The sequence below is a fragment of the Pinus tabuliformis genome, chromosome 2_2 (genome assembly GCF_031772625.1).
Source record: "Pinus tabuliformis cultivar Carrire ecotype Pingquan chromosome 2_2, CPIR1, whole genome shotgun sequence".
Classification (NCBI taxonomy): Eukaryota; Viridiplantae; Streptophyta; class Pinopsida; order Pinales; family Pinaceae; genus Pinus; species Pinus tabuliformis.
This window is the reverse complement of record NC_142300.1, coordinates 377,686,659-377,708,267: the sequence shown is the minus strand read 5'-3', so window position 1 is coordinate 377,708,267 and position 21,609 is coordinate 377,686,659. Positions and strand designations below refer to the sequence as shown.

Here is a 21,609-nt window from a genome sequence, read left to right as displayed (position 1 = left end):
AAAATGAAACATCTTTGGCTTAGACTACATGAAAAAGACCATAAAGAACAATATAAATCATATTTGAGTGATTTGAGACCTCCATCTAGGATAAGGATTCCATTATGAGGTTTTCCACATCATATATGGGAGTTAGGGCTTATATCATGTCTAATGAATGAAAAAGGGCCTTAGCCCTAAAACAAGCCTTTCTCATGTTTAATGTCCATGAACAAGATAATGGAATGGGAATATGGGCAAAATTATTCTATTTTGCACAATAATAATGGGTTTTATGGCCTCTACAATGGTTAGGGAAGGAAAAGAAGATCCTTAGTCCCTAAATAATGCTTCTCTAGTTCAATGGATGTCAATATGGCATCAAACCACCACACATATCATATCTAATATATATCGAGCCTTTAGGCACATTATGGGTGTTATTTTAAGGTTTTGTGTGCCATAGTTGGGTCTTTGTGCCTCTAAGTTTAGTATCATAAGGTGCTTGGGTCATATTTGAATCTTCCCATGGTCAACTTATTGGACAAGTATTTGAATTACCACACAAGACATCTCTAGGGGATATTTGGCCTCTATGGGGGACCTTTGTAACCATTGGTATGACTTACATGATAAGAATGGGTCTTAGGTAATGCAGTCTCTCGAGCAGAGAAGAAAAGAGGGCTTTAGGCCTTAAATAAAGCTTCTAGAGTTCAAGGAACATGAACTAACCCTCAAAACATCACATAGATACTCTCTAAGGGATATATACATTTCAACTTGGATATGGGAGCAATGCCACATTATTATACATAAAGAGCCACAAAAATTGTTAGTATGTATGGTTTTCTAATAATAGTGTGTGCACATTCTAAGAATCTGAATGCGTTATTAGAATTTGTGCACATTTTGGTAATCTGTGTATTTGTAGAATTATTTATAGAAATATGGCTTTAGAGTAATTTATTTATATTTATTGACCAATTTTAAATCAATATACATGGAATTCATATAGTTGTGCTCGTTAGTTGGTCATATTTTTATTCTTGGACTATAGTAATTGTTTACATTAATCACTTTTAATTTTTTCACTTATTATCTAGTCATATATTTTAGTCCTGGACTAAATTAGTCACTTTTAGTTGGGTCACTTATTATCTAGTCGTATATTTTATCCCTAGACTAAATTAGTCATTTAAGTTATTCTTTTTTAGTTGGGTCACTTAAAACTTTTCAAATTTAGTATTAATTCACTTTAAATAATTGCGGTGACTAACTTTTTTAGTTGCGTAGTCACTAATCTCTCATTTTGTACCAGTGAAAGATGATATCAGTGGATGAATTTGATAGTAGTATGAGGTGTCAAGAAGGAGGATGGTGATGAAAAATGGATGTAGGATGAGTGTACCAATCCCTGCAAGTCACTGGTAGTACCCGCATACTTAAAATCAACCCCTTTTTACTCTTGGAAAGAACATAAATCTAGTGATCAAATTGCAACAAATAAATCTGGAAAGGATGAGTTGAATTTTATTTTATCAAGAGCTACTTTATCCTACAACATGAATCTAATCCATGTTCAAAGGCATGATCTTAACTTCTACGACGCAGAAACAGAGTATGCCAGAGAATATAAAGCAAATCCTAGAAAATTTTAAAGGAAAAAAAGCAAATATTTTTGACTTTTTATTGTAGACCCCTCACCCACACTTCCCGCAAGAGTGGTGGTAATTAGGAATGCAACTCCAATTTTTGAAATCCAACTTTCATTTAAACACGGAAATTCAAGAAATGACAAAATAAAATACATAAAATATATTAGAGCCTCTAGGTTGGGCCCTAACCCAAGGGTCTTAGCCCTCCAAAGTTATCTCAAATGTAGACCAACAATGAATCTTTCATTAACAAAAAATGGAGCTCAAATACATCATGTCAAAATGGAAATAACAATCTCAAGTACTTGGATCTAAATATATCTTTCTAGATCCAAAAATTTAAATCGTAATGAGCCCTTAGGTATATTTATTTATAGAAAATATGAATGAGGGGTAGCCCCCTTAGAAGGAAGACTACTTCCCTCCCAAACCTCAAAAATAGTGGATCAAGTTCCCTTATCGCCTCTCATGCAATTGATTTCATCGGCGTCCAGTGGACCTAGATCTATGGGTGAGTGAAAATGAGTGATTCTAGGGATCACTTTATGTCAAAAGAGAGCAAATGCAGGGGACAAGCCTACTACACTCCCTCTAACTACATCCAACATGTCGTTGTATCATAAATGTACCCAAAAATTCTCTCTTGCCTAAATGTAAACCACATTAGGCCACGAAGTATGATAAGCACCCTTTATTATTCCTACTAAGCACATTGTAGCCAAAAATGTAAATTAATCTAAGGAAAAAATGAATTTATCAGCTAGAGGATAGCAACATGGGCATTAAAATATACCTATTAATGGGACCCATCATCACCCTCTATTGAAAGTGTTACTCACCCTCTAAGAGGATTACTCACAAATGTGAAGTTCATGCATGGCCCTAGTGGCCTCTCTAACATCCCAAGGCATCTCAGATGGTGTGCCTTCCTATGGATTAAACCCTACATTGACTTCTATGTCTACCCATTCCCTTTGTTCATATACTTTATCTCTCCTCTCCTATAGTCCCAACAACAAGGTAGGACTAATTCTGAGCCCTATGGAATTGATTTTCAACCTTTGAATGATTATTTTGTAGAGTGGGGTCCTTTCCAGGGAATTCCTTAACCTTTCATGGGAGTGATACTCTTTGATTTTGAGAATGTGGGGTAGAGCATGCCATCTTCTTTGGAAAGCATGTAAGTTCTCAGTTATCAAAAACCTAAAGGTATCCTTGAAATGGAGGATAACTTGTTCTTCTGTTTCCATATAGAATGGGGCCAATTAGGGATTAACAAAGATGATGTTGTGGTTACTCATGATAACCTTGGGGCTTCTTAATTTTGACCTGATGTATAGGGGATTGCTTGCTTCCTTGGTCATAATCTTATTTACTTCCTTAGCCCTTGTTTCCTCACGGGTTGGCCAAGAGTCTAGTGCCATCAATTATACATCCCCCAATTTTGAATTAGTGTCCCAAAAGTTCATGTCTCTAAGGATCATGTTGTGCATATATAATCCAACCATTTTGCCCCTATCCTCAATGCTTACTTACTGGAAAACGTTAATGAACCTCCTATTATGTTGAAATGGTAGAGAGTCATATTGTGCGAATATAATGATTTGGAATGGCAGTTATTGTTATTTGAGGAAAATGGCATAGGATTTGGATGGTTTCCTACACTCGATGTCTTCCATGGAAAAAAATTTCATGGTGGCAAGTTGTGCCTCCTTTTCCTGTAGTTTCTCCCTCAACCTCTTGTTTTCTAACTATAGTTGCTCCTTCATGAATGATTCTTGTAGCCTTAAGTCAGTAAACTCCTTACCTAATTGTTAAACCTTTTCCTCCATGAAGCTCACATCCTCTACTTTCTTGGATTTTGTAATTTTCATCCATTGGTGAGTTTTGTCTCTCTCCTTTTCTAAATCTAACAAGAGGGGAGTTGCAAATTTTCTATGTATAATTTTCCCTCCCTCAAAAAAATTGTAATAGGACCTAAGGTCAGGTTGTGGATTAGGCTCCTAGAGTACTTGAGGACCTACTCCTTCCTCTTATGACGTTGTTGCCCCTTCCTATAACACTTTTCCTTGATCCTATAACAAACATATCCTTCTTGTAGCAACTATGTCGTCTCCTGTAGAAACTTTTTTTCTCCTGTAGCAAGGAAACTTTTTCTTTGACTTTCTTAGCTATGACTACACTAGTGGTGGGACTTCCTATGGGTGTCAAAGGTTGTTTACCCTTGGTTGTAGGGGAGGTGACCTTCTCAAAATTCTCTTCACCATGTCATAATTCTTTCTCTTGGCGGCTAGCCGATTCATCAATTTTGATTGGGACTGTTGAGGGATTTTGAGGCTTTCCTTGCTTGATTCTGGTGCTCTTTCTTATTTTGAAGTATAAAGGGGCCTTTATGGGTTTCCTTTTCTTGGGCTTGGTAGGTGTGTTAAATATGGCCAAGGTAGCATCCACCTCTTGTTCTATGTTTCTTGGTGAGAAGCCTAGTTGCTACTTCTACGTCCTCATGTTTCTAGGCCTAGAAGATTCTTCACAGGTGCCCTCTTCTACCTTTTGCTTCCATTTTTCTTATTTTCTTTATTATCTAGGTCTTCCTCCAACCTATTATATATTTTACTCAGCTTATTACTCTTCCTTTTCTATCCCTTCTTGTTATTCTTCTTTCCTACGTGAAACACTAGATTTGGGTGTCTCTTCTTATTGTGTTGTGGTGAGGGCTTGTGTTTCAATGAACACCTTCACGCCTATGTACACAAAGTCAATCCACAAAAAATGGTTCTTGAGATTACTTAAGACATTCATGAAAATGAGGCTAATGAGGCCATGAAAGGAAATGTACTGGTGTTGCCCTTCTCTCACTCTCTAGCTCATTTCAATTATGGACTGAAGGAGGAAATGTGGAACATTGAGCTTGCTTGGAATTGGTAACTCCGCCTGGAACCTCATCTCATAGAGTAGACTAAATTGATAGGCATACACAACACTCAATATCCCTTCATAGAATATGTATTTAGGGATTTTGTAGGCCACTTCATCCCAAGGGTACCGACAACTTTCCTTCTTTCTCCATTTTTGTCTTCAACAAGCCTCTCTTCAGGGAGGAAGAAGTTTTCCTTGGTTGTGATGGTTATTGTCCTATCTCCCTTGCCCCATCAAACTCCTATGAGTATGGTGGTCACTTTATTGATAATTTTTATGTTTAGATAAATGGAAAGTACCATAATAATAATGGTTGGATTATCCTCTCCCCATGAATGGAGGGCCATGGAAAATTCATGTGTTACCTCATCATCATACCCCATAAATTTTTAAAGGACCCCATCCACTGGTGTCTTAGGAGAATGTCTCTAACATGAGGATGTTGATAGATTTTATTGGTTTCTGTAGACTCTCTTTGATTGAACCCCCCCCCCCCCCCCCCCAAAATGGCTCCTGCTGTCTCCTTCTTAATTTATACGGAGGGGTGTTTTTTGAAGGATTTTTCCCTAAGTAGTTTAGGGTGTCAAGGTAGGGTAGGGAGGTTGATGCCTCCTTTTAGTCGGAGAGAGAATTATATACCATACTTCAATAAGACTACCTCTACTCCCACTTTTCCTTCCTTATGTAAGAAAATACATTTTTCCATAAATTTAACTCTAAAGGGGTTTGCTACAGGATGCTTGTAACAGGCAGAATTCACTCCACAACTGCATGGAAAATAAGGAGAAAATATGACAGTTACCTCTCTTGGGATGGTTTATTTATGTTTGTGGGGGTTGGGAGGAAGGTTCTTGCTGGTTTGGACCCTTTTTCACCTCTTGGTCTGATCCTATAGCACCTCCTTTGAAATCCTATATCAATTATGGTACTCCTGTAACAAATGTGCCTGATCCTGTAGCAACTACAAATCAACTTTGTAGCTCCTTTGTAGCACACAAGGTAGCCCCTAGTAGCATCTAGCTCAACCTTTGATGCCCTAATGCCTCTCTAACTATTTTGGGGATGTGCATGGTACAAATTATGTTGAGCCTTGTACTTTTATTTCTTTTTGTGGTAGTGGGCTTGGTGACCTAGCCTCTACACATATTTTCTTTTTAGCTATTGTCCCCACTCCTTGTAAGTATCACCTGTCCCACTTTAAATTTTCCACGTTGCATGGGTGGCTGAGTATAATATAATTTTACTATTCAAAGGTGGCCAAGTTTGCTGGCCACCTCCAAACCATAAAAAATCTATCCTCTCTCATTAAAAACATTTTTTAACCACTATGCACATAGGGGAAGAGGTGATGGGTGTCATACCTGAGACAAGCCATGATGTCAAGATGTTTTAGATGTATGCATGCTACTTCTGAACTAGTGTCTTCTCAATTATATTTGGAGGTGCTATCTTCAATACTTTTGCTTATGCATAGGTCCTCCTTTTAACAAAATAAATTGATGATGTTGTTTGATATGTATTTGACTGATGAAGTCTCTCTTCCATACAAGTTCTTCCAATGTTCGATCTATTGCTCCTAGAGTGGGTTGGTAACCTTACAACTGACTCTCAAGAATGGTGTGAATTCTTTAAATCTCAAGGATGGCCTTTTGATGCTCCAGGATGGCCAAATATTCATTCTGGGAGATGTAACAATCCTCTGCCTCTGGTTTTGTTGGATCTATTCAAGCTGCTCCAGGATTGGTCTCATTCCTATAGTAGTAACAAAATCCCTTCCAAAACTTCATATTGCTTCACGAACTAAATTTAGTGACTTGGATAAATCATGGTGAGCCTAGGGACTAGGAACAGGAGCTCTGATGGTGTATAAAGCTTGTCAAGAAGGGGTAAAGGAAGGGATTTTATTTTTTTAATGAGTAGAGGTGTAATTTTGGGAAGGAAATTGGTTAAATGCAGTGGTTGAGAGGTGAAAAGGCTTGATGGACCTCTCCTAACATTTACCAAAGGGAAAAATGAGTGTTAACCCCTTTTCCTAAGTAGATCTAAATGCTATAGAACTTTTGATCGATCCTTAAGCAGTTCAGGACAATCCTGTATCAGTTCAGGAAAATCCTGTAGAACTGTAGGATTGAAGAAAAATAAATTGTAGTTGCTTTCTAGGTGATCAAGGGGTGTAGGGATATGGGCGACATGATGGAGGAAATGCATTGGAAAGGTTTGGAAATGGAAAAATGGGATGTGGACTCTATTCCTTCCACCATTGTCCCTTTAACTATCTAGAATCCTGCAAAAGAAAAATGTTAACATAATTGATGTACGAACCCCTTGGCCTCTGTGTGCTTCCTCCATTTGTTTCATTTTTTTCCTTTTTTCTCTTTTTTTTTGAGACATATAGACTGCCTCTGTAGAGGTTTTCATTATGCAGGGTTTCCACAGGCGGCTCAGTGGAGGTTTTCACCTGCAAATCTTTTAATATTATTTATCTTTTTTTTTTGCTCTTGGGCTGCCTCATGGTGGTTTTCAACCCTAGAGTTGGACTTAAGTGCCTCATGGAGAATTTCAACCCTAGAGTTGGCCTTAGGTGCCTCATGGAGGTTTACACCTAGGCCCCTTATATATATTCGTCTTTTACTAGTCAAAGGTTGGGTGAACTGAGGGTTGTGAGACCGACAATTACTTTCAAATCCCTTCCTATTGAAATAGTAAAACCATATTTTGATAGAGCCATTTTGTATAACTTCAACCTACAACCATTAATAAGAAATGGAATGCCTTCTTCATCAATTGTTCTAATTTGGAAAAATCCATTTTCATAACATTTTTTGACTAGATAGGGTCCCAACCACCTTGTCATCAATTTCCCTTTGAAATTCTTGAATCTTGATTCATAAAGAAGGGCATAATCACCCTCTTGAAAGGATCTCTCCTTGATGTGTTTTTCATGCCAAACCTTCCTTTGTAGTTTGAATATCTCAGTGTGCATGAGAACTTGCAATTTGAGCTCATCCAATCCATTGAGATGGAGAAACCTTTCATGTTGTGTTGCAATAAGGTCTAAGTCTAATTGATTTTTCACTGTTAAGGTACTATATTCAATGTCAATGGACAAGAGGGCCTTATTTCCATAGAATAATTCAAATGGGGTCTTCCAAGTGGTGTTGTAGGTCCAAGTGGCTTCTATATGTGGGTCTGCCCAATATTTTCTGCTACTGCAAACAACCTTGGTCACAATGTTCTCCAAGGCCCTATTTGTGACCTCCACTTGCCCATTTTCCTAAGGATAATAGGTCGTTGATTTATTTTGCTTGATGTGGCGCTGCTCCACGATGCCTTCAATATGATTTCATGTTAACTATGTCCCTTGATCAATGACCAACACCCTTGGAAAGCCAAACTTTAAAAATGTTTTCCTTCAAGAATTCAAAAAATTTCTACTAAATTGTTGCCTTCACTTCCTTTTCTTTGTCCCATTTAGTCATGTAATTAGTTCACACAATGATGTACTTCTTCTGTCTCGATGGTGGATCAATACGCCAAATGAATTCCATGCCCCACTTCTCAAAGGCATCCAAACTCACTTGAGGTTGTAGGGGTATATCATCCTAGGGTGTAGGCTTACCCATCCTCTGGCAATGTTCACACCTGGTGATGTACCTTCTTGCATCTTGATGTAGAGTAGGTCAGTAGTAACCAACTTGCAGCACCTTGAGGGTTGTCCTCTTAGAAGAAAATTGGCCCCCACAAGGTCCATCATGGCATGCTGAGAGGATGTCAAATACCTTCTCTTCTGTAACACATCTCCTGAAATCTAATTTGGCCCCAACTTGAAATGATTTTCCCCAATCTAGGTGAAAAGGGCACTATTTCTAACAATATTTCTCTTCTCCTTAGAGGATATATTAGGAGGGAACCTCCCAACAATGAAGTAATTTGATATATAAGAAAACTAAGGAGATAACACTGAGATGGAAAATAGGTGATCATATGGAAGTTAATCATTTACCATCTCCTCATTTCCTACAGGCAAAGTCAATCTTGACAAAAAATATGCAACCACATTCTCTTTCCCTGGCTTGTCAACAATAGCTAAATCAAATTGCTGCAATAGTAACAACCATCTAATCATTATGGCACTGAAATTGGGTTTATTCACTAAATACTTAATGGCTACATGATTAGTGTGAATAAAAGTTTGATATCTAGTGATATAGTGCCTAAACTTATTCAAAGAGGTCACCACATCTAGGAGTTTTTTTTAGATGATTGTATAGTTAAGTTCAACCTTAGAAAGGTTCTTATTGTTAACATATATAACATAGGTAATTTTGTCTTCCACTTTTCCTAAGGCTTCTCCTACAGCTTTATCTGATGCATCTGTGTGGATACGGAAAGGAAATTCCCAATTGGGACCCCTAAGGATGGGTGCAGTGGTAAATATTTCCTTTATTACTTCAAAGGCCTCTTAAAATTTATCTGTTCAATAGAAATTTGAGTCTTTCCTACTAATCCAAACAAAGGTGAAGCCACTTTACCTAAGTTGTTAATGAAACTTTTATACCCAACCAATCCAAAGAAGCTTCTTACATCCCTTTTTCTTTGGGGGGTAGGGACCATTTTAAAGATAACAAATTTGTTGGGGTCAACCTGTGTCCCTTCCTTAGATACAGAATGGCCCAAGATAGTCCCATTATTCATAAAAATTTCACATTTCTTGTGACTTAATGAAAGATTCATCTCAATGTATTTCTTTAATAATTTACATAGATTAGAAAGAGATTCTTGGAAGTCACATCCATAAGGAGTGAAGTCATCCATGTATATCTCAATAGTTTCATGAACAAGGTTATAAAAGATACTCAAAATTTCCCTCTAGAAGGTATTCGGAGCATTACACAAACCGAATGGAAGGACGCTATAGGAAAAGGTACCCCAAGGACATGTGAATGTGGCCTTGTCTTGATCCTCAGGGCTGATCTATATTTGGTTGTACCCTCTAAATCCATCCAGGAAGGAAAATAATCTCTTCCCTGCAAGGCTAGGACTTGGTTAATGAAAGGCAAAGGGGAATGGTCCTTCTTGGTACCCTTGTTAAGCTCTCTATAATCAACATAAATCCTCCACTTCCCATTATTATTTCGGAATATGAAAAGAGGGGAACCCACTCACTATCTGAGATGGGGTATATGAACCTTTCATCCAACAGTTTTTGCAGTTCTTCTTTTACAACGTCCTTAAGGGCGAGATTCCTCTAGGGTTGGCACATAGGTTTGAATCCTTCCTTGATGTAAATATGGTGAGTATAGATTGAGGGATGCACACATTTTATTTCATTATATTCCCAAGAAAAATCATCAAGGTGTTGCCTCAACACAATGCATAATTTCTTTTCTTCCTCAACCGAGAATGAGGGGTTGATCTTTAGAGTTTTGGATGGGCTAATTTCCATAATATTTTCATGATATAGATTAGGGTCGACAAAGGATAGATCAATCCATGGATTTCCCTTAGATTGTTCTAAATATTCTTCCACCAGTTCATCAATTGGCATGGCAGTGGGAGGTTGATTCTGTAAGATATGGTCAATAAGGTCATCTTCATCAAGCTTCCTACCTCCTACAACAATGTCTAGAGTACAAACTGGGTAGAGGGATGTATGATAAAAGTCTTCTTCTTCATTGTCTTCTATTTTTAGGGGCAAGTCATGCTTATTATAATGTTGAGCAGGGGTGTAGAATGTTAGCTACTTTGAGAGATTCCCTTCTTGATGGTCATGTTCCTAGCCCTGTAGCTAATGTAAGAATCAATAGTAGAAAACTAGGTCTTTCTAGGATAAGAGGGTAACCATTAAACTTGGTTTTTTGCTGGAGGACAAGGAAATATAAGGGATACTCCTAGTAGTTGATGGAGACCGTCACATCCTCAATAACTCCTTCAGGGGATACTATGGACTTTTTTACTGTGGTGGTTTTCCTTAAAGCTTGTTGGAGGTTGAGCTTGAGCATGGTTTCTTTTGTCATAACATTGATTGCAGCCCCAAGGTCAATCAAGATATTAAGGACCTGTTGTGCTAAACAACAACCCCCATTTCTTATAAAATCTTTATATAAAATTTTAAATAAGAAATGGGTCCCTTTAAATCAACTTAGATAAGATTTATGTGTTAATAAATAAAATTGGTATTAACCCATCATAAGGGAAAATCCTTATAAAACAGCTTAAGGTAAATGAATCATTATAAAAGCCTTTTGAATTAAAATAAAGCGTGACTTTTAAAAATATTATAAAACTCTTCGTTATTGCGATAAAGCGATCGGAAGATCGCATATCACAATAACAAAGGAAACATATGTAAAGCCACGAAAAACCTTGTCCATTCTCTCCGATCCGAAAAGGCAATCGCAATCGGGAAATCGGAGAAGACAAACACAATATAATCAAGCCCCTTAATTCCTCTGATGTGATAAAGCGTATCGCAATTGGCGAATCGGCGATGACAACAACAAGCCAACACATAAACAAAGACATGCTCAAAACCTCTGATGCGATAAAGCATATCGCAATCGGCAATTGGCGAAATCACATTGACAAAACAATAAAGCCCGAGTCCATTCCTAATTGTGATATATTAATTAGGGTCACATCTCGAAAATGTATTTAAAATGGTTTGCATGCATTGTATCACCTTTCGGTGATTGGAGATATTTAAAGCAAGTATTAAAGCCTTTCCCTTGACATTCCTGATCGTCGATTTGTGATTTATCATTGATCATCCATCAAAGAAATCTAAGGCACACTTGAATTAATCATTCGGCATATAAACGACATGATGGGCATTTAAAACCTTCTTTACCATGATTGACAGGTTAAACAACTATTCAATGAAGCAATTAAGGGTAGATATTTTCTTTAGATTTTATCCGTGGCAATCTTTAACTATATTCCATTATCACCTTCCAATCAACGTAACTCCTTTTTATTATCATATTGGTCTATAGATGCATTTCTCTGTATCACGGTTTTTCAATTGCTTGTGCAGAATTCCGCTAAAACCAGAAATCTGAAGAAAATGGGAAAGAAATAAAAGAAGTCTGCAATAGCAGCTCCTCTAGAAAAAGATCCAGGACCAAGTAAAATGGGATTAGTAGTAGACACAACGTTTCTCGGACTAGGAAACACTAGCTGGGAGAGTATCTATAATCTAATTGAAGTTGAAGAGCCAGAAGAATTATCAGAAGAGACCACGGAAGATTCAACTAATAAGTCTAAAGGAACTCTTAAAGAGTTGACATGCTTGTTTCTTCACAGGATAGTAGCACGAGTTAAAGTCCTCCCATATACTGATGTCGTGATATGGGTGGTGGAAAAATTTCTAGTTACAAACAGAACCTTTTGCACAACTGACGAGAGGATATTTGGCTCGTTTCAGCCTGATGATCTAAGGAAAATGTATCACTTACCTGAGCCTAAGAAGTGGTACAATAAAGCATTCCTAGAAGCTTTTGCAAAGGAAAACGAGTCAGAATCAGCCCCGATTAAGCAGTGGAGACACTTCCCTGAGAAGCACAAGCACGAATCATCGGGTAAGTACTCTGTAGACTCATTGGCTTCTCCTTATTGTTACACCGAAGCTATGATGTGTAGAATGTGGGGAATACATGACTCTGCTAAATTCACTATAGAAATGGTCCCTCTAATGGAGGCTGCAATCAATGGCTATGTGATGGATTGGGCCAATATTTTATCTGATAAACTAGCCACAACAATTCTAGAGTACAGGGCAAATGTATATCATACTACTAGGACCATTTCCCCATTCTATTATAGTGCATTCATTATGGATACTATTTGTTTCAATTCTGAATTTCCATTGCTCGGGTGGAGATGGACCCCTGCAGACCCCAAACCAATACGTATATATCATGAGCAGTTATGGAAGGCCAATTACAAAAATCATCTGTATAAAATCTGCAATGGTTTTATTTTACCTATCTATTACTCTATTTTTGATAAGCCTGCTCCCAGGATATCTCCAGAAGCAGAAACAGATTTGACAGCTGTAGGTAGTTGGTTTGGGGAGGAAAAATTCACTTATATAAGGCTTTTTGGTAGCAATACAAAACCCCATATCCTTCCCTTGTATGTACCCGATAAACTGTTAGCTCAGGAATTGGCTTATCAAATAACAACAGATGGGACATCCAAAACCCTTAAAAATTCCAAGAAACAGGTATGGCCTACATTCCCATTGCGGTGCGGCATTTTCACTCTTCATGATTACAAGTACACAGAGAAGGAGACAGAAAAATTGCAAACACTAAATCTTGCCACAATTCCTAATAGACAGTATGATCCCAGAAGGGTGGCATATAATGTTCTTAACCAAGCCAAACTTGCCAAATTTGATCATGAAGATGAGGTCCTCAATGATCTATTTGCCTCATCTGAATCATTATTCCAAGTTAAAGCATTGGCTAAAATCAAATATCAAGACGAAGGCCTAAAAGTGTTTAATATGCTTAGCGAACAGAGGTTTTAAACTCTATCTTTAGACCTCTTAGTCACAGCTCTTACAGTTCAGTCATTTACTTAGGCTGAACAAATAGTTATTGGTTAGACTTCTGATATAGAAAAGGTCTTCGAAAAAGAAAAGGAACAGGAACAGGAACAGGGACAGGGAAAAGATAGTCAACTCATGGATACAGATACTCAGATTGATCCCAAGCTTCTTAAATAATGGTAACAGTTCGACTCTATTATAACGAATACTGAGAATTTACAGGAATTTAGCACACCTGAAGTGACCACTGGTCACAAGACAGCAACTAATACGGTTCCAACTGAAGGAACTAGTGGCCCACCAATCACTCAAAAGGATATGGAGATAATCCCAGAAAATCCATCCGATGAAATCATCCTACATTTGGAAGAAATACCACCTTTAGATGTCTTCTACAGCCCTAAGCATATGGCTATAGTAAAAAGACAAAGGAAAAAGAGAAATCTTGATCAACCTTCTCTTTTACCTTCATAAATGGAGATGGCTAATGTGGTATGGAGAGAGGAAGTCAATCCAGTTAGAAATAATTAATTCCTACTTGTCTATGGTTGTAATTTTCTATTTGAGGAGTTTGTTCCTACATAATAGGAATTAGCTAGAATATAGTTTCTCCTAGTTTAGTGTGTGGTTGAGAGAATCTCTCAACCACACTACTGTACGTCTAAGATAGCATTCCTATCTTGAGACTATTGATTGTATAAATATGTGTGTAATTTCCTCATTCAAATGAATAGAATATATTATTGAGTGTCTGTAATTTTATCTTGGTATCAGAGCCTGTGAGGGCCTGGCCCCTCCTGGGCTTGGGCCCTCCTGGGTTGAGGGAAAAATAAAGAGTTTTATGATTGTTTTGTTGGTTTCCTCTGCTTGTTGTCCATCACCCTCCGTTGGTCAGCGCAGCGGTGGTTGTGGCGATATACCCCTATTGCTGCTTATCTGGTATCTCTTGCGTAGCATACTCTTCTTGGATATTTTCACCGGTTCAAGATGCCTGGGGCATCAGGTGCCTTTAGAGGAGAAAATGGAGTTGATGAATTTCGGCGGGATCCGTATGAGGTGCTAGGTGTCTCTCGTGACGCATCTGATCAGGAGATCAAGTCATCTTATCGTAAGAAGGCTTTAAAGTTTCATCCAGATAAGAATGCCAACAACCCTGAAGAACCTGAATAGTTCAAGGAAATAACTTATTCTTATGGTATTCTCTCGGATCCAGTAAAGCGTCATCAATATGATGCATCTGGTTTTCAGGCAATTGAAAATGAGAATCAAGAATTGGAATTGGATCTGTCTAGCCTGGGAGCAGTGAATACCATGTTTGCTGCTCTTTTCAGCAAGCTTGGAGTTCCAATCAAGACAACAGTATCGGCAACTATTTTGGAAGAAGCTTTAAATGGAGCAGTTCCAATCAGACCACTTCCTTTGGGCCAACCTGTACAGAGAAGGGTTGAGAAACAGTGTGCACATTTCTACTCTGTTACTATAACAGAAAGGGAGGCAGAGGCAGGCCTAGTAATGTGAGTGGTGTCCTCTGATAAAAGAAAATTCAAGTTGCTGTATTTTGAGCACGAAGAGAATGGAGGGTTAAGCCTTGCTTTACAGGAAGACAGTGCAAAGATGGGGAAAATTACATCAGCTGGGATGTACTTCCTACGCTTCCAAGTTTATCATCTAGACACCACTGCAAATGCAATGGCAATTTCCAAAGATCCAGACGCTGCATTTTTTTTTTAAGAAGCTTGATGGTTTTCAGCCATGTGAATTGACTGAGCTAAAGGTTGGCACACATGTCTTTGCTGTTTATGGTGATAACTTATTTAAAAGTGCTAGTTATACAATAGAAGCTATTTGTGATGGACCCTTTTTTGAAGCAAAAGAGAAACTCTGATTTTCCATTCAATTCGACATTCTGCTGGTTGTAACTTTCATCATGATGGGTATCTGTTGTCGATGGATGGTGAGTTATGATGCTGCTTGTAGGCCGTGGGACTCCACGTGACCATCACCTGCAACAAATCAGTGGCTTGCCCATTACCGAGTGAACATGCGGGAGTATCTCTGATGGCTCCCTCCTCGACACCAGGGCGTCACCTGGCACGGAGGCTCGTTGAGGTTGGGGTCAGTGATGTTTTCTCTGTTCCCGAGGACTTCAATCTCACCTTGCTGAACCATCTGCTGGCAGATCCGGGCCTCAATCTCATCAATTGCTGCAACAAACTGAATGTTGGCAACGCTGTCGATGGGTATGCACGAAAAGGTCGTGGGGGCGATTTGCTACCGAGATCAGAGAGATCTGGACAGTGTTTCTTTGTGGGAATAGATTGTTTCATGCGTATACTTGTTACAGAGATATCAAAGTTCTGACAGCTTGGAGGATCGGAGGAGGCCAGACTTGTCCAGAGGCCGCGAGGAGAGGCCGAGGAGGCTGGATCTCTATTTTTTGTTTGCAGGCCGCAATTTTTCTTTTGTTCAACAGATCTGTTGCATCATGATCTGGCATGGTGATCCGGATTTAAACAAGAACGCAAAAAATTACAGAGATAACCATAAACACAAAGATACAGCGAAAATAATACTTCATTTCATTACTGTAAAATACTGAAATATGCTTACAACCAGAAATGGAATTAAACCAGCTAGGGCAATGGTAGCTTATCTCTGAGAAGAGATGTGCAGCTACATGCCTCTGAACTGTCTTACAATGAGGCTCGAAGGCCTATTTATTGTTGAGAAACAATGGAAAACCCTTAACATTCCGAAATCTAGCCCTAGAAGATGAAACGCCAAATTGTGGGCCCCGTTTGGGTAAATTGGTACATCAATTTCCCAGGGTCGTAACTTTGGCATACGATCTCCGTTTGATGCGTACAATAGCTTGTTAGAAAGATCTATCCGAGTACTACAACTTTGGGAGGCAACATTCATCCATGTACCCATGTTGCCCCAGATTTCCCAAAAAACGTCGTTTAGGGCCTCAAAACGGCTCCGAAAGTTCAGGACCCGAAAAACTGCTAAAAATAGTAAACTGTGCTACAATTTTGGAAACTGAAAAGACTGAAAGAGACAGTTGTGGGGGTCCAAATGGGATAGGTGGGTGGCCACCAACATCCACTTGGATCAGCGGTCTGTTTTTTCTTTGTTTTTTCTTTGCATGTCCCCCACGAGGTCGGGATATAAGGAGTTAGGGCTTGAATTGGTCGAACCTTTCTAAGACCAGCCTCGCAAATCCCGACGGCCTCCCATGGCGGATGAGAAGAGAGATGAGGGGGCAGGAGATCCTATCAAAATCTTGCTCGCAGAAGCGCTCGAGCGGCAAAGGAACGCGAAGATGGATAGCTTTGCGCAGATCCTTCAGCGGCTACCGAGAGGCGACGCATCGGCTTCCAAAAGTGACTCTGGAAATGCCACGCCGTTTAAGGTACAAGTTAATTTTGAAATCCCCATCTTCGAGGGTCAAATAGATGTAGATGTCGTAGATAAATGGTTAAATCTGCTAGATGGGTATTTTTCTGTTCATGAATTTTCAAGCCGGGAAAAGATCATTTTTGCTCTTCTCAAAGCAGCCCCCCACGTCAAGGACTAGTGGGAAACCTACTGCGAGCAGAAGGATGAAAGTACAGGCTCACTATTTTCAGCCGAACCCACTTGGAATGACTTCTAGGATGCCATCAAGGAGCAGTACTACCCTGTCGGAAGCTATGAGGACAAATACATCAAATGGACGACACTGCGGCAGGGACGAGACCAAGATGTGCCACAGTTCACAAACATTTTTCATACCCTTCGCACACAGTTTGGTATCAAAGATTCTGAGTTGCATCTGGTACTCAAATACTGCGGCTGCCTACACAGATACATCCAGGAAGAGATGGGGTTCTTGAACATCTCCTCACTCGGCACAACATACCGATACACTGTCAAAATTGAGCAAAAGTTCAAACAAAATAAGCGAGACTTTGAATCTGCAAATCCGAAGCCCAAAGGACAAAGCCAAGGCGGGGTGACCCAAGAGAACCTGTCGAAGCCGCAAGAAAAGAACAACACCACGAAGCTGAAGAAGGACACAGGAAAGTGGTGTGAGTTCCACAAGAGTCCCACTCATAACACAAGTGAGTGTCAGACCAAGCAGTCGCTGGTGGCCGAGTTGAAGGCTTCTGAATCTGATGCATGTTTTGACCCTGAGCCAGAACCTGACAAGGGGAATGGAAAAGGGAAGCAGATCATTGATGCGGATCCTAGCGCCACTGTTACCACTGCCAAGATCCAGAAGAATGACCCTGCAGATCCAGAAGAGGGGGAGCTCTTTTCCACTCACAGATGTGGGTGAAGGGTTCGCCGCTGCAATTCATTGTCGACAGTGGTAGCCAAAAGAACCTCATTTCAGCAGAGGTCGTGAAGTGGTTGGGCCTACCGACTACACGCACCCACAGCCGTACAGTATCGGGTGGCTTCACGAAGGACGAGATCTGAAAGTTCGCCAGCAGTGCCGCCTTCCCTACAGCATCAAAACCTTCACAGATGAGGTATTGTGTGATGTTACACCTCTGGATGTTTGTGATGTATTATTAGGCCAGCCATACTTGTGGAGGCGACATGCTGTGTATGAGTCCAGGCCTCGTGCTGTCATTATTTCTTTGAATAATTCATTATACAGGATACCGGAGGTAGCCCCACCTACCGCCACATCTTTGATCACCGCTAAGAAAGGCAGCAAGCTCATCTCCCAGACCAGGAAATTCATTTGTTTGGTTAACTCCCAAAGTAAGGGGAAGATCGTTGCTACGTCCATGACCCCCGCAAAGGATTCCTCCACACAGCAGCAGCATCAAAGGGATACGGTCATGACAGAACACAGGAACGACTTCTCCTCACCCACAGGGGTACCACACAAATTTCAGGTGGGCAACAAAGTTTGGTTACATCTGCGGAAAGAACGCCTTACCAGAACCCATCAGAAACTTGGACCACTTCGACATGGTTCTTACACTAGTACCAAGGCTACGGGAAACAATGCTTGGAAGCACAGCATTCCTCCATTCCTTCGCTTGCACCAAGTGTTCAATGCGGACCATCGTCGACCATGCTTCCCACCATTTCTGGACACATCAGAGATTGCAGAACAGCTCACCAGAGACCCAGCTCAGCAGAAGCTTCCTCATCTCAGAGAGGAACTCAACGCAATGGGGACCATTGATTCCTAAGGGGGGAGGAATGATCCAGGTGGATGTTGGTGGCCACCCACCTATCCCATTTGGACCCCCACAACTGTCTCTTTCAGTCTTTTCAGTTTCCAAAATTGTAGCACAATTTACTATTTTTAGTAGTTTTTCGGGTCCTGAACTTCCGGAGCCGTTTTGAGGCCCTAAACGACGTTTTTTGGGAAATCTGGGGCAACAGGGGACTATGGAAGATTATTGCCTCCCAAAGTTGTAGTACTCGGATAGATCTTTCTAACGAGCTATTGTACGCGTCAAACAGAGATCGTATGCCAAAGTTACGACCCTGGGAAATTGATGTACCAATTTACCCAAACGGGGCCCACAATTTGGCGTTTCATCTTCTAGGGTTAGATTTCGGAATGTTAAGGGTTTTCCATTGTTTCTCAACAATAAATAGGCCTTTGAGCCTCATTGTAAGACAGTTCAGAGGCATGTAGCCACACATCTCTTCTCAGAGATAAGCTACCATCGCCCTAGCTGGTTTAATTCCATTTCTGGTTGTAAGCATATTTCAGTATTTTACAGTAATGAAATGAAGTATTATTTCCGCTGTATCTTTGTGTTTATGGTTATCTCTGTAATTTGTTGCGTTCCTGTTTAAATCTGGATCACATGGTTGATTCTCTAATATACGCTTGTCTGCTGACTGGCGTTCTATTTACTGTATCATTCAAGGGATATGCTCCAATTAATCTCTCAAATCGGCTCCATCAAGTGTTGCATTGGGCTCTTGGATCAGTAGAAATTTTCCTAAGCTGCCTGCTGTATGTTTGCTCACTGGAAAATTTATAATTCCAGAGATTAGCAATTATGCTAGTTTGTGGTTTATTGCTCTCTTTGTGTGTATCATTACAACTGGTGTTTTGGAGATACGATGGAGTGGGGTTGGTATTGATGAGTGGTGGAGAAATGAGCAGTTTTGGGTGATTGGGGTGTATCAGCCCATCTTTTTTCTCTCCGTTTGTCCTCCAGCAAGGGCGACCTGGTTTCTACTCTCACTATTTGGCCGTGAAGTTTTTGATATTGTCAAAATGTATTTGTTTAATTATCTCATTAACTGTCATGACAATGAAATTGGTTGTAATTTAAGTGACAGTATTATGACTAACTATTGTCACAATTTTGAGTGTGTGTTGGAACTGGTCATTCCAACACTAAGCAATTTTGCAGGGAATGGTGAATACATGACAGTGAAAACGACATCAATTGGAGCTACATCAGAGATTGGAGGATGATCGAGATCGCGTTGCAGATTGTTAGCGAGCATGAGGCAGTATGCTTGAAAACAATGACTAGCCTTGATACTGTGAGTAGGAGAAGTGGCATACTGAAATGCGATGGAGGATTGGATCGTAGAGTCCTGGATTACTGTTCCTGAAGGGAAAATTGTGTTCTCTTCGTGTGGCTGTGAGTGCCTATGTCCTAGTTTCCTTATCAGTGGACCCCTCACAGATGAGGTAAAGGAGCAGCGACAATGTTTATGGTGGACAAGAAAGTAGAAGCTTGTTTTTTTTGTGGAATAGACTCCCTAGCATGTTATAAACAAGTCTAGTTGTTTTAATGGTCATTGTATGTACCCAGAAACTCCAAAATGTTGAATGAAATGTAAAAGGTATTTGAAAATTCGTGGTGATCTTAAAACCACTTTGTAATGGTTTATGGTCAGCCTGAAAGCATCTTTTGTCACTGTAATGTGATGGTTGGTGGTGAGCCAGAAACCATCTATAGAGTCTTAATGGCTACATGATTTGCCCGGAGGTGGCACATTTATGTTCCGGATTTGCCCGGTGGTGGTAGATTGGACTTGCCCGGTGGTGGCATATTGAAGTTGGCAGATTTGCCCGGTGGTGGTAGATCGGACTTGCCCGGTGGTGGCATATTGAAGTTGGTGGATTTGCCCAGTGGTGGCAGATTGGACTTGCCCGGTGGTGGCATATTGCCTGAGTGGCTAACGTGTACATGGGAGCTTTGTGCTCGTAGGAGCAGGTGGACTGCAGTAACACCTGGCTCATGGTCTCAGATATTGGTGTGTCTGAGCATAAGAGGGTGGGTGAACTTTTCTATCTGACAGTTGCGTCGAAAGGCACAATCAACGCAACTGTTTGCAATTGTTATTTGGACATGAATATTTGGCTTAGAATGGCACTGATCTCTCTTTGTTTTTGGAAGTTCTGCACATGCAATTCGCCCGATGGAGGTGGATTTGTAGGTACATATATGCAGTGATAATGGTCGACAGAATCATTTATGCACAAGGACTAGCGGTTACAGCGGTGGGTACCCATACATTCCGGTGGATGGTTGCTCTTTTTTATGGACGTCGACATATTTTTTTGTTATGTTTGACCACAACCAGACTTTGTGAATCACTATCATGACAAGTAGTCATTAAGGAGGGGAGTTAGAAATAATTAATTCCTACTTGTCTATGGTTTTAATTTTCTATTTGAGGAGTTTGTTCCTACATAATAGGAATTAGCTAGAATATAGTTTCTCCTAGTTTAGTGTGTGGTTGAGAGAATCTCTCAACCACACTACTGTACGTCTAAGATAGCATTCCTATCTTGAGACTATTGATTGTATAAATATGTGTGTAATTTCCTCATTCGAATGAATAGAATATATTATTGAGTGTCTGTAATTTTATCTAATCCTTCTGAAGACCTCACAAAACTATCTCAATATGCCAGGGCATACTTGGCAGCTACTATGGATAAAGCATCAAAAGTCGGCAATTTACTCAAAGAAAAAGATCAAACAATTATTTCACTTGAAGCACAGGTATCCGAAAGGCAGCAGAAGATAGAGTGGTTAGAGCGGCAGTTAGTAGTGTAATAGCAATTAAATAACCAGCTAAATGAGCAATTGCTCAAGGAGAAGCAGAGGATAGACCAAAGTACAGTTCAAAAACAAAAATAATTATCCTTAGCATTGGCCAAGCTGAAGTCAATGAATGAACAATTGAGCAAAACAAAATATGATCAAATCGCTCAACTTTCACAACAATTAGAAAAGCTCAAAGGTTTTCCTCAAGTAGCAGAGTTCAAATCCAAAGCTCTCCAGATCAATATAGAATTGATTAATCAATTAAATTTGCTATGTCATAATATTTCTCTTGCTGAGCCCCTCTGTGAAATTTCTTCATCAATGATTGATAAATCAGTTGATGCAAGACAGAATTTGGAACAATCCGATGAGACATTAACAGACTTTCTTTCTTGGCAAGAAACCAAGGAAGGACAAGCTGCAAATCTACCTCGAATTCTGGAATCACACAAGGAAATTA

At 39.8% G+C, this 21,609-nt stretch overlaps 1 pseudogene; it reads left to right on the top strand.

Moving 5' to 3' along the window:
* Positions 1-14,077: 14,077 nt before the first annotated feature.
* LOC149192817 (chaperone protein dnaJ 16-like) lies at positions 14,078-14,992 on the top strand (annotated as a pseudogene).
* The last annotated feature ends 6,617 nt before the right edge of the window (positions 14,993-21,609 follow it).